Raw genomic sequence first — 12,007 nt, 5'->3', positions numbered from 1 at the left:
ATTTCTGTTGCCTAACAAACCCAGATTCATGGTGAGTACATGAACATCTTTGTGAAATAAAGGAGTAAATGTTAAATCTAAAAAAGGTGGGATAAGGAAACTTTCTATTGGCCAATTTTAGCTCCCTTTCTGACATATTAAGGGGCCAGTCCCACAGTTCAGTGAGAAAGAAAGGAAGAGAAACTCCTCTGGTCTTTCACGTTGTCCCCTCAATCGGTACCTGAGTCAACCAAGACCGACAGTTCACTTCCAGTTGGCCAAAAGACCGCTGTGCTCTTTCTATTTCCCGATCATTCACAGAACGCATGGAAGAACATTTGCCAGTAGGAATGACATGGTAGATTCTCCACCCTTAGAACCTTGGTGGCACAATCCCTTTCTGGATGGATACTGCGGCAAACACCAAACGAAGTAGCACACAGGAGACTTCCTCAGATCTGCATGGAAGAGCTTTCATCTCTTCAAAAGGAAGAGCTGACTTTGCTCTGCTTTTGTGAGCAGAGTGTAGATGGACACTGGGGTACAGCATGGGGGTTGGGGGGCTTCCCTGAGGGCTCAGACAGTAAAAAAATCTGCCTGCGGAGCAAGAGACCTGGGTTCCCTTGTGGGTTGGGAAGATCCCCTGGAGAAGGGAGTGGCTAACTACTCTAGGATTCTTGCCTGGAGAATCCCAGGGACAGAGAAGCCTGGCGGTCTACAGTCCATGTGGTCACAAAGAGTCGGACACGACTGAGCAACTAACACTTTCACTTTTACTTTCACATGGGGGTCCAGCCTTAATAGATTCGTCAGACTCATATATACTGTTTCATCACTCCCAACAGTTAATCCATGGGCCTTTCCCGGGCACAGAGACCAAGATGAACAAAGAACCCTGGGGTGGGAATCAGACTGGTGCCTAACGCCTGCCTCTGCCTCTGTTCGTGAAGCCTTCTACAATCCTCTTAAATGCTTGAGCCTCAGTTTTCTTACCTTTTAATACTGGGGGCTACAATATCCACCTAAGCACTTTACCACAAAGTCCTAAGCTTTGAAAAAGTTAGTTTCCACAAAATCTTTTAAAAGCAGTTAGTGCAACGCTCACCTTATCTCCCTCTGCTCCCTTGTGAGTATTCTACCTGTCAGCCCACCAGGCCTGCTCACAAGTACACAAACACACCTTGCTCACACAGACCCTTTTCACCGGTGGGTCAACTTCCCTCATTAAAATTCTCCTTCTTGGCTGCGATGTCTTGTGGATATCAGGTACTCCCTGGCATAGTGTGATAACAAGGGCACTTCTCTGTGATTCCCCTCAAACCCATAGTCTAGCCTAACCATGAGAAAAACGTCACACAAATCCAGATTGGGGGACATGCTTTGGGTTACGTGGCCACTGCTCAAGACTGTCAAGGTCATGAAGACAACCCAAGACTGAGACCCTGTCGTAGGCCAGGGGAGTCTGAGGAGCCGTGACAACCAAACGCAGTGTGGTTCCCCGGAAAGGATCCTGAAACAGCGAAAGAACCTTCATGGGAAAACTGGCGACGCCCCCAAAGGGTGGAGTATGGTTAATAGTAACGCATCGATGTTGGTTTTCCTTTTAACAAGTGTTCTGTGGGAATGTGAGGTGTTGAGAATGGGGGAAACCAAGTGAGAAATACATGGCAATGCTCTAACATTTTAAAAACTGTGTATATATCTAAACTTATTTCTTGGCTATGATGTTCTGTGGATTTTGGGTACTCCCTGACATAGTGTGATAACAAGGGCATTTCTCTGTGATTCCCGCCCCCCCAAAACCATAAGTCTAATACTTTGGCCACCTGATACGAAGAACTGACTCATTGGAAGAGACCCTGATGCTGGGAAAGATTGAAGGCAGGAGGAGAAGGGGATGACAGAGGATGAGATGGTTGGATGGCATCGCCGACTCAATGGACATGAGTCTGAGCAATCTCCGGGAGGTGGTGAAGGACAGGGAAGCCTGGTGTGCTGCAGTCCATGGGGTCGCAAAGAGTCGGACATGACTGAGTGACTGGACAAGAACAAAACTTATTTCAAAATTTAAAAACATATTAAATAAGATTCTGCTTTCCCTTCAAGCTTCATCCAAAGACCACCTCTTCTGTGATGCCTTTCTGAATCTTCCAGTTAGCATTTTCCTTCTTCTAAACCTTCCTAGCACTTTGCTTCCTCCTTAAGATACGTAGTAATTGTGTACTGTTCAACCCCGTCAAATACATGCATATGCACATACTGGTATCTGAGCAACCTGGAGGTGATTGATGCCTTTACTCTGCAGGTGCTAGTCAAGTTACTGACGTATGATAAGTATCTAACGAGTGTCTTTGAATGGGTGAATGAATGGGTTGCCGAAGCCTGTGCTATCACAGTGTGGAGTTGCTGCAACACGTTTACCCTCTCCAGGTGTAGTGGGCCAAGACATTTTCCCCAAAGAGAATTTATCCTGTGGGCTGAGGCAATGTCTGTTACTAGAGGCATTGCCGTATGTTTGCAAAAGACCTTGCATATCTAGATTTTTAAAGCGGTTTAGAAACCACGACTTCTTAATCTTCACACCCCCCTCACATGAAATGCTTTTGGCATAATTTAGTAATTCAAACTCTACATACCACAGGAGATTTGAAAAGTGCCTAATTAAAGACACAATGCTATCCTCACCTTATCCTGGGCTAAATCCACTGAAATTAGTGGGCATTTGAATTCAGAGGAGAATTGAGGCATTTTTATAGCTATGGATTTGAAAGGATTGGAGGCATCAGTACACTAGGCTTGAATAAGAAAACTAGGCTAAAAATCTGGACTAAATAAGATGGTTGTAAGCCATACAGGATGTCAGAATTAAGAAAAATTGTAAAAAACTGAAACTGAACTGCTAAATGAAGGGTATGGGAAAGGCCAGTGGGGGTGGGGTGGGGCAGTTTGAAAGGAATATAGGAAATGTCTTAGCCCTATTTTCTTCTTTCTAAAAAAGCTTTTTGAGACTTGTGTTTGCATGGAGGTAGTTTACTTTCAGAAGTGAAGTCAAGCCGTAAGAATGGAGAACTGGGGAGTAAGGACTTGTTCAAGTTTTCAGTGGGGAAAGAACTGAATTTTGAATACAAGCTATAGGAACTGGGAAAGCCCATGCTTCCCAGGTGGTGCTGGAGGTAAAGAATCCACCTGCCAATGCAGGAGACACAGGAGACTCAGGTTCAATCCTTGGGTGGGGAAGATCCCCTGGAGGAGAGCATGGCAACCCACGCCAGTATTCTTGCCTGGAGAATCCCATGGACAGAGGAGCCTAGTGGGCTACAGTCCATAGGGTTGCAAATAGTCGGACACGACTGAAGCAACTTAGCACACATGATTACGATAAGTTGCTATCGTATTGATAGAAATAGTAACAGTTAATCATGGTTTAGCTAAATTTTGCATATTTCAAGGAAAATTCTCAAAAGCAAATTTTGTAAGTTTGAAAATCCTATGACAATGAGTAGATGGAAAGCCACCCTTACTAATTCACTTTTCCAGGTTAATTACTGCTACTTTAAAAGATTATGTATCTATAGACCTATAAGGGCTTCCCAGGTGGCTCAGTGGTAAAGAATCCGCTTGCCAATGCAGGAGACACAAGTGATGCGAGTTTGATCCTGGGTCAGGAAGATCCCCTAGAGAAGGAAATGGCAACCCACTCTAGTATTCTTGCCTGGAAAATCCCATGGTCAGAGGAGCCTGGCAAAGAGTCCCTGAAGTCACAAGAGTCTGACACCACTTAACGACTAAACAACAACAATCTATAGACCAAACAGAACCAAAGGCTGTAACTACTTTTATAAAAAGCATCATTTTCTTTATTTCTAAACCAACTAAATGAAAGCACAACCTTGGTAAAATAGCAATTCCAACGACTATCGTGTTAGTGGGAGAGGATTCATTTGTCCCCCCAAATTCCCGTGACAGTGCCCTCCTCTTCCACACACACAGGACTGTAATCATTGCTTGAATATGTACTGCTTCAGCCTCCTTCTCTGAGCTGTTCATCCAAATGTAGTCAGATTAAGAGGCTGGAGTTTTCTGAGGTCAGAAAAGAACTCCAAGTGTAGGAAATAGAACTCTTTGGGAGGTAGCAAGTCTGGACCTCAAATAGCATCACTGCTATTGTTTCTGTGGAATGGCAATAACCTCTCTCTTTGTTTCCCCTTTGCTGTCTGCCACTGTGGTCTTGGTGTGGAGTGATTTGAAAAAGGTGCTGTGAACAAGTTCTTTGTATTCAAAACCCCAAGCCAGTTCAGAAATACAGCTCCAAGATACATGCTTCAGGCCTTCAAGCCTACAGGAGTTAACACCACTGTGCCTCAGAGACCCACTTCCTCTCCCCAGAACCTTTCCAGGCTTAGAGTTCACCCAAGCTGCACACTTGGTAAAGAAGACTGCCCTTGGACCTCAGGTAATTCACAATTTCCCCAGACCTCAGTTTCCTCATCTATAAAACGTGAGTGGAAGAATAGAAGGTCTTTCAGCTCCAAGATTTTATAATGTAAAAATCCTGCCAAGGCAAATCTTATCTTGCATTTCCACATCTCCCCCCCTGTACTGGACCTGCATGTGGAAAATATGTGCTGACTCACCCCTCCACACCCTCACCAGACACTTGACAAAGTTGGGAGCGTTTCTTTTAAAAAGAGCTTGAGCTATACTTTCTATACTTTTGGCTCCTCTTTGCCAGTAAAAATCCATGACACCACTTCAAAACACAGAAACGAAGCATTACATTAGAAAGAGCGCACATTCTCATTCCGGTTCCTTCGGTCTGGTATCAAATTTGTCTGTTTCACATGTCTTTTTCTCTGTCATTCAGGAGGTGGGCGCCAGTCTAGATATTCATCCTGACTCATACCAAGAGGATTGAAGTAGGATGTCTCTCATGAGGGAAAAAATGGGTTTTGAGAATTCCTTTGCCTATTCCGATCCAACAGAATTCCAGTTGACAACCTCTGGGCAGAGTTGCAAACCTACATTTTTTATTTTCATAAATGCTGTTCATCATCAGAAAGTTATAGAGAGTTGACTGGGAGGATGGTACTTAAAGGGGCTGCTCTGGTGGCTAAGCAGTAAAGAATCCTCCTGCAGTGCAGGAGACATAAGAGATACCAGTTCAATCCCTGGGTCAGGAAGATCCCCTGGAGAAGGAAATGGCAACCCACTCCAGTATGCTTGCCTGGAGGATTCCATGGACAGAGGAGCCTGGCGGGCTACGGGCCATAGCGTTGCACAGAGTAAGATACGACTGCGCGACTAACACACGCATGGTGCTTAAAAGCCGCTGTTTTGTTCCAGTCTTAAAGTTTAAAGACCAACTCCTTAATATAGCTTGCTTCATCTAGAATCCCCTGAAAGCATACATTCTGATAGCCATGACAGCCTACACATACAGAACATCACAATTACAGGACGTTTCCCAGTCGAGTGAGAAAGCTCCCCAGGCTACTTCCCTCTGAGTTTGGTGCCCTCTTGGAAGACAGGTACTGGCCCAATAACACATGAACTCAGTTCTGATTTGCAGTGTTGTTTGTTGCTTGGCTCATGTCGGATGATTTTAATTATCTTCCTGATCATGCAAGAAGAAAAGTGCCTCATTATTAAAATTAGCCACCAGTTTTCCATGGGACAGCAGCACAGATGAAGATGCATAGAGAAGGGCTGTTAGCTCTCCACGGCAGGAGAGTAGTCATCATTTGCTTAGATGTACTGACAGCTTGGCTCTTTGGTTCAGAAGATAAGAAGTATGTGCCAGGATTTCCCAACTTCAGAGGATCTGAAAAGCTGATGCTGAAGGGAAGGATATTAATATGGCAGCCAATGTTTTTTCAAAGAGAAATGGGAAAAATCAATGTGAGGTCTTCCTAATTTGTGTTCCAATTGGGTCCAGAGCTTTCTTTCTTTTGGATTCTTTCAATGTTTTCCTTGGCTCATTTGTGGTGCATGAAGAAGCTTCTTTTCAGTATGAGGGTGAAAAGCATTTCTCTCTGTTTAGACACTTAAGATATTAATTCTTTTTGCAATGCTGACCCAGAGAAACTGGTTCTATCCCCAGCTCCACCAGGCAAGTCATTTATTCTTTCTGGACCTCATTTTCTCATCTTAAAAAAAAAAAAAGAGAGAGAGAGAGGTTTAGAACAGACCATCTTTTGTAAAACTAGCTATGTAATAATTTGCAGGTCCCAGGGCAAAACTAAAATATAGGGTGTAAAATTCCTATATTCCTATATTTATATGTAAAAATATGGGGTGTAAAAATTATAAAGAATTTCAAGAGAACAACAGTAGGACATTAAACCAAGGGCAGAGCTCATATATACATAGGGCACTGTGGGGCTGGACAGGTCACATACACAGGCTGAAAGCTGGCCAGCATCTCCTCTGTGCCTTGTTCAGCATCAAAATTCTCTGTTATCAAGGTTTTTTGGTCAACTCCACAAGTACAATTCTCACGCAAAAATCAAACAAACAACAATAAAGCAAAACCAAAAAGTTTGAACTGCATTTTTTGCCTGAAGTCTATCTCACTTTTTTCAAGTTGCTTTGACCATAAGCCCTTCCTGACTTCATTTTATTCTCCAAGATGGATATTTCTTCTTTCCTGTCTAAAACATCCAAATGACCTCTGCTTTGGTCTTTTTCTAAAGCACCATATGTTAGATAATTGTGCCCAAAGGAATTACTTCCAGAGTGGTCTAAACACAAAAGAAAAACACACAGCCAACTTTTTCTCTAGAACAGTGCAAACATTTCCTTAAACCTAAGTGTCTCCAGAGGAAAACTGACAGAATAAACCTTTCACCCAGCAAGTCCACTCTGTATAGGGTTGTACCAAATCCTTCTTTTTGCATTTTTACGTCTCTGATTTATCTACTGCTTTGCCAATAAAAGCAGTCATGTCCTTTGATTTAAGTTTTTTTTACAATGGAAAAGTGGTTAGAGAAAATGACTCAGTTGACTGTTTTATTAATGGAAAGAACTGATAGGCCAGCAACAGTCCAAGTTCTTTGCCCCTTCTCTATCATGTTACACCATAATATAGCACCTCCCTGAGAAGTCAGAGATTGCAAGTTAAATGCTAGCAAATCAATGGTTTGTCAGATGTTAGGTTCACTAAAGTACCAACCACAAAACACAAGGAACTTTCAGCACTGAGAAGTAAAATCTACTCATGTAATTTAACAATTACAAAGCAACTACCAAAAAAGAGAGGATTTGTTAACAAGTCTTGAAATAAGTTTGATTTCTTGCATGAGTTTTTCTGCTACATTCAAGTTACTGAAGTTTCATTCAGGTAGTTAAACTCACTGAACAAATTTTTACCATCACCTCAAACAGATGGAAAATCAGATTTATTATTGAAGTTAACTTCTGGAATTTTAAAAGTGACTACTTCAGATCTACTCATGACTGACAACTGAACCTCAAAATGAATTTATTTTCTATTATGAAATTTTGAAGTGTTCTGTTTATTATAAGAAACAAGTACATTTATTCTTCTTTAATCTTATTTTAAAAAAGCAAACACCTGTTTGTCTCAAATATTCAAGATCATGTATGGTTCTGTTTTAGGGGACAATTTAAGGCAAAGATATTATGAACTGTGAAAAACCACTGTGAACATATCAGTCGACCAGTCACATCCAACTCTTTGTAATCTGATGGATTGTACCCTGCCAGGCTCCTCTGTCCATGGAATTCTCCAGGCAAGAATACTGGAGTGGGTAGCCATTCCCTATTGCAGGCAGATTCTTTAACAACTGAGCCACCCGGGCCCACTGTCTAGGTCATGAAAATTCCAAATATTTGAATACCAGTATCCTTCAAAATATAAGCAAACAAGTCTAGAAAACAATAAATGCCTACATTGAGAGCTCATCTACTTCTCTAATGGCAGGATTATTTCTGAAACATTATATTAGTCACTTAGGGCTATCATCACAAAGTATGACAAACAGTGTGACTTCAAACAACAGAAATATATTTCCTCGCAGTTCTGGAGACTAGAAGTCCAAAATCAAGGTGTCCATGGGCCTTGCTCCCTGAAGTCTCTAGGGAGAATCCTTCCTTTTCCCTTCTTAGCTTCTTGGTGCATGCATGCTAAGTCGCTTCAGTCATGTCCAACTCTTTGCAACCCTTTGGACTATAGCCTGCCAGGCTCCTCAGTCCATGGGATTCTCCAGGTAAGAATACTGGAGTGGGTTGCCGTGCCCTCCTCCGGGGGATCTTCCCGACTCAGGGACCACACCTGTATCTCTTATATCCTGGGCAGACAGGTTCTTCACCACTAGCACCGCCTTGGTGGCCGCTGGTAATCCTTGTCTTACTTGGCTTGTAGCTGTATCGCTCCAACCTCTGCCCCTATTGTCACATGGCTTTCTCCCTGTGTATCTCCTCCTGTCTTACACGGACCAGGTTTATTAATCTGCCTGAACTGCTGTAACAAAATATGATAACTGTATGGCTTAAGCAACAGTCATTTTTTTCCCTCACAGTTCTGTCTACAAGAGCTAGGAGGCCAAGATCAAGATGCTAGCTGATTTGGAAGGTCATGCATGTGAGAGGAGCACTATTCAACCTGGCACATTCCCCTAAACAAAGAATAATCTCTTATGTGCTTAAATGAAATAAAGCCAAATGTCTTTATAAGGTGTACCAGAAAAAGAAAGCTCAGTGAATCCCTTAAGAATCCATCCTATTCAGTCATCCATCCCATCAGTTCTCAATGTGCGATTTAAGGACCATTTAACCCAATCCAACTTCGGGAGGGGCTGATTAAAAATATAGGTTACGGGCTTGATCCTGCAACAAATATACTAAAATTGGAATGATACAGGGAAGGCTAGCATGCCCCTGCCCAAGGATGACATGCAGATTTGTGAAGGGTTCCATATATATATATTTTTTAATGCAGATTATTAAACATAGTATGAAGTGAGAGATTTTTCTGGAAGGAGATTTCTCCAGGTGAGAAAAATGACTGTCCAAGTGAATCTTATTTTCTATCTCTATCACCAAATCTCAGATACTTCCAGAGTTATATTTCTTCTGCCTATGCCATGCCTGGCCTCATGGAACACCCAGTTCCTCCTCAGCTCAGCCTGAGCACAAGTAAACCCCCTTTCTTGAGTGTCTCTTCATGCAGCTAAGACAGGCTGGCATTCAAAAATGACTTAGCTGAATATGATGGGAAACCAAAAGAAAATATAGGCGACACAATAATAGTCACTAGGCTTTCAGGGTATAGAGAGAACTCTGAGTCAATGTCGACAGCAATGGAAGGACTAGAGCCCTATCAGAAACACCTTCCTTCCCTGCTCCCTGGAGATCTCTGCCAAGTGGCCTCAGGCCATAGCTTGATTTCTAACCTCCAGGAGCTGGCCCTCCCCTACCAAACTAGAGTTTCTAAAGACTAGCCAGGGGCCTCCCTGATGGCTTAGTGGTAAAGAATCCGCCTGCCAACGCAAGAGACTCAGGTTCAATCCCCAGCCCAGGAAGATCCCACGTGCCACGGAGCAACTAAGCCCACGCGCCCCTACTGCGCCTGCGCTCTAGAGCCAGGGAGCCACAGCTCCTGAAGCCTGCTCACCCTAGAGCCTGCGCTTCGCAGCTGCAGAAGCTGCTGCAGTGAGAAACCTGCATGCTGCAGCGAAGAGCAGCCCCCGCTCGCTGCAGCTAGAGAAGAGCCCACGCAGCAGCAAAGACTCAGCACAGCCAAAAACAAAAAAGTAAAAACAAATAAAGAGTACCCAGAAGCACTCGTCTCCTCAGTCAGGCACTTGTGGGGGCTCGGGGGGCGGTGGCCCACAGTCATCCACTATGAGCAGAGGATAGAGTCTCTTCTTTGTTGCCCCCTTGCGCAACGCAGTACCTGGCACATCCTGGGGCTCAGTGTAATGTCTCTTGGGTGAGAATTTAAACCTCTGCCTCACACAAATGATCAGAGCAACCCAACGTCTTCCCACTTAATCCCGGTTTTGGATCTGAGGGCCGCACTTTCTTCAAGTTGTTGGGGTTGTCACGGCAAGCTTTGGGGCTCTGGTTATCTGCCCCGCCTTTCTCTCAGGGAAGTGTGAAGTCTCTTCGTGACTAGACAGCTCTATTCACCAAAGCTCTTCAACCACATGTTGAAGAGTCCTCAGGCCACGAGACGGGAGTTGACATACTGACCTGGGATCAGCAGACCAACCTCTTCATTTTGAAAGAAGGGAGCTGAGGCCCAGAGAATGTTCAGGAACTTTCGCAGGCTCTCACAGCCATTCCATGGCAGAGATGTCCCCGGAACTCAAACTGCTGAATGCCCAGCTCTGGACTTGTTTCCCTCATCGCTCAGCATTCCTCTGCCCCTCCACTCGTTTTCTCTAGAATGGTGGCCTCCGAGAAGCGAGGCTGCTCTCACCAGGGGCCCTCTGTCCCTCCCCTGCCCTCAGAGTCTGGCCAGCCTCCTGTTGGTTCCCAGATGCTGCACTACACCTGTGTTCACCCCGAACCTTCACAGTTTAAGATGTAAAAGCAGATGCTGACCTAGCCGGGGCTCCCCTGCACAAGTCCCTTGGCCCTGGAAGAAGATGGAATTGTGTCATAAATACCCGAAAGTGCCTGTTGAAAGGAACGCTATCTTATTCATACGTCTGTCTGACTCTTTCTTTCTCTGTTTTATTTGCTTTTTTCCTCCATCGGCCCACCTTCACCTCCCTGAATAACTGCAGGCAGACCCTCTGAATGCCTGAAGATTTTGAACAGATAAACCAGACAGTAATTTGGTACCTTTGCTGAGTATGCTGAACTGAAATTAGTGCAGATCTCAAGAGGACCAACATTGCTTAAGAATAACCTTGTTAACAACTAATTTTATCTCTCTAAAAATAGCTACACTCCTTGAACCAAACTTGGGGGAATGTGATAGGAGAAAAAGCAGAGAAATATAAATAAATTTATAAAAATGTAATCTCGCCACCACTGCTAATGTTTTAGGGCTGCTGCTGCTGCTAAGTCACTTCAGTCGTGTCCAACTCTGTGCGACCCCATAGACGGCAGCCCAGCAGGCTCCCTTGTCCCTGGGATTCTCCAGGCAAGAACACTGGAGTGGGTTGCCATTTCCTTCTCCAGCGCATGAAGGTGAAAGTGAAAGGAAAGTCGTTCAGTCGTGTCCGACTTGGCAGCAGTCTTCAATCTTTTTGGCACCAGGGACCAGTTTCGTGGAAGACAATTTCTCCATCGATTGGGGTGGGAGTGGTTTGGGGATGATTTAAGCACATTACGTTTACTCTGCATTTTATTTCTATTATTATTACATCAGCTCCACCTCAGATCATCAGGCATTACATCTCGGAGGTTGTGTGCTAAGTCACTTCAGTCATATCCAACTCTTGCAATCCTATGGACTATAGCCGGCCACACTCCTCTGTCCATGGGATTCTCCACACAAGAATACTAGAGTGGGTTGCCATGCCCTCCTCCAAGAGATCTTCCTGATCTAGAGATCAAACCCCGTGTCTCAGCCTTCTGCATTGACAGGCAGGTTCTTTCTCAGAGGTTGGGGACCACTCTTTTAGGATATATCTTTTCTATCTTTAAAAAACACACAAAAAACTATTATATCATTTCAGGAAAAGTAATGGTTAAAAACGAAAGTCTCCACTCACCAAAAGAGGCATAAGAAGAGGCCTGCCTGCACACCCCAGGAACTGCTGACACATGTCTAAAGATAGGAAATGAGAAAGCTACATTTTTCAACTTGGGAAAATAAAAGTTCATGTGGTATTCACAGTATCATTGTAACTGATCCTTTTCTATTAAAAAAAAATGATATTAACGAATTTGTGGGTGAGGATGAGAATAAGCATTCACCGTTTTCCCAAAAACAGTCAGTTTCTGTTCTGCTGCTGATGCTGCATGAGGTATCCATCTTTTGGATCCATGTGCTTGTTGGTTGGGACTGTGGCAGAGGCGATGGCAGAGCCAGCCTGAACGCAGGAAATCA

General features: G+C 43.9%; 1 non-coding gene across 1 annotated transcript; it reads left to right on the top strand.

Annotated features, from left to right (window-relative positions):
- Positions 1-8,820: 8,820 nt before the first annotated feature.
- Positions 8,821-8,922, top strand: LOC128066293 (U6 spliceosomal RNA). The gene has a single exon (XR_008201199.1). It is a non-coding gene; the product is annotated as a U6 spliceosomal RNA (small nuclear RNA).
- Positions 8,923-12,007: the final 3,085 nt, after the last annotated feature.

This window comes from Budorcas taxicolor, chromosome 20, assembly GCF_023091745.1.
Source record: "Budorcas taxicolor isolate Tak-1 chromosome 20, Takin1.1, whole genome shotgun sequence".
NCBI lineage: Eukaryota > Metazoa > Chordata > Mammalia > Artiodactyla > Bovidae > Budorcas > Budorcas taxicolor.
This window is presented reverse-complemented; position numbering and strand designations above follow the sequence as displayed.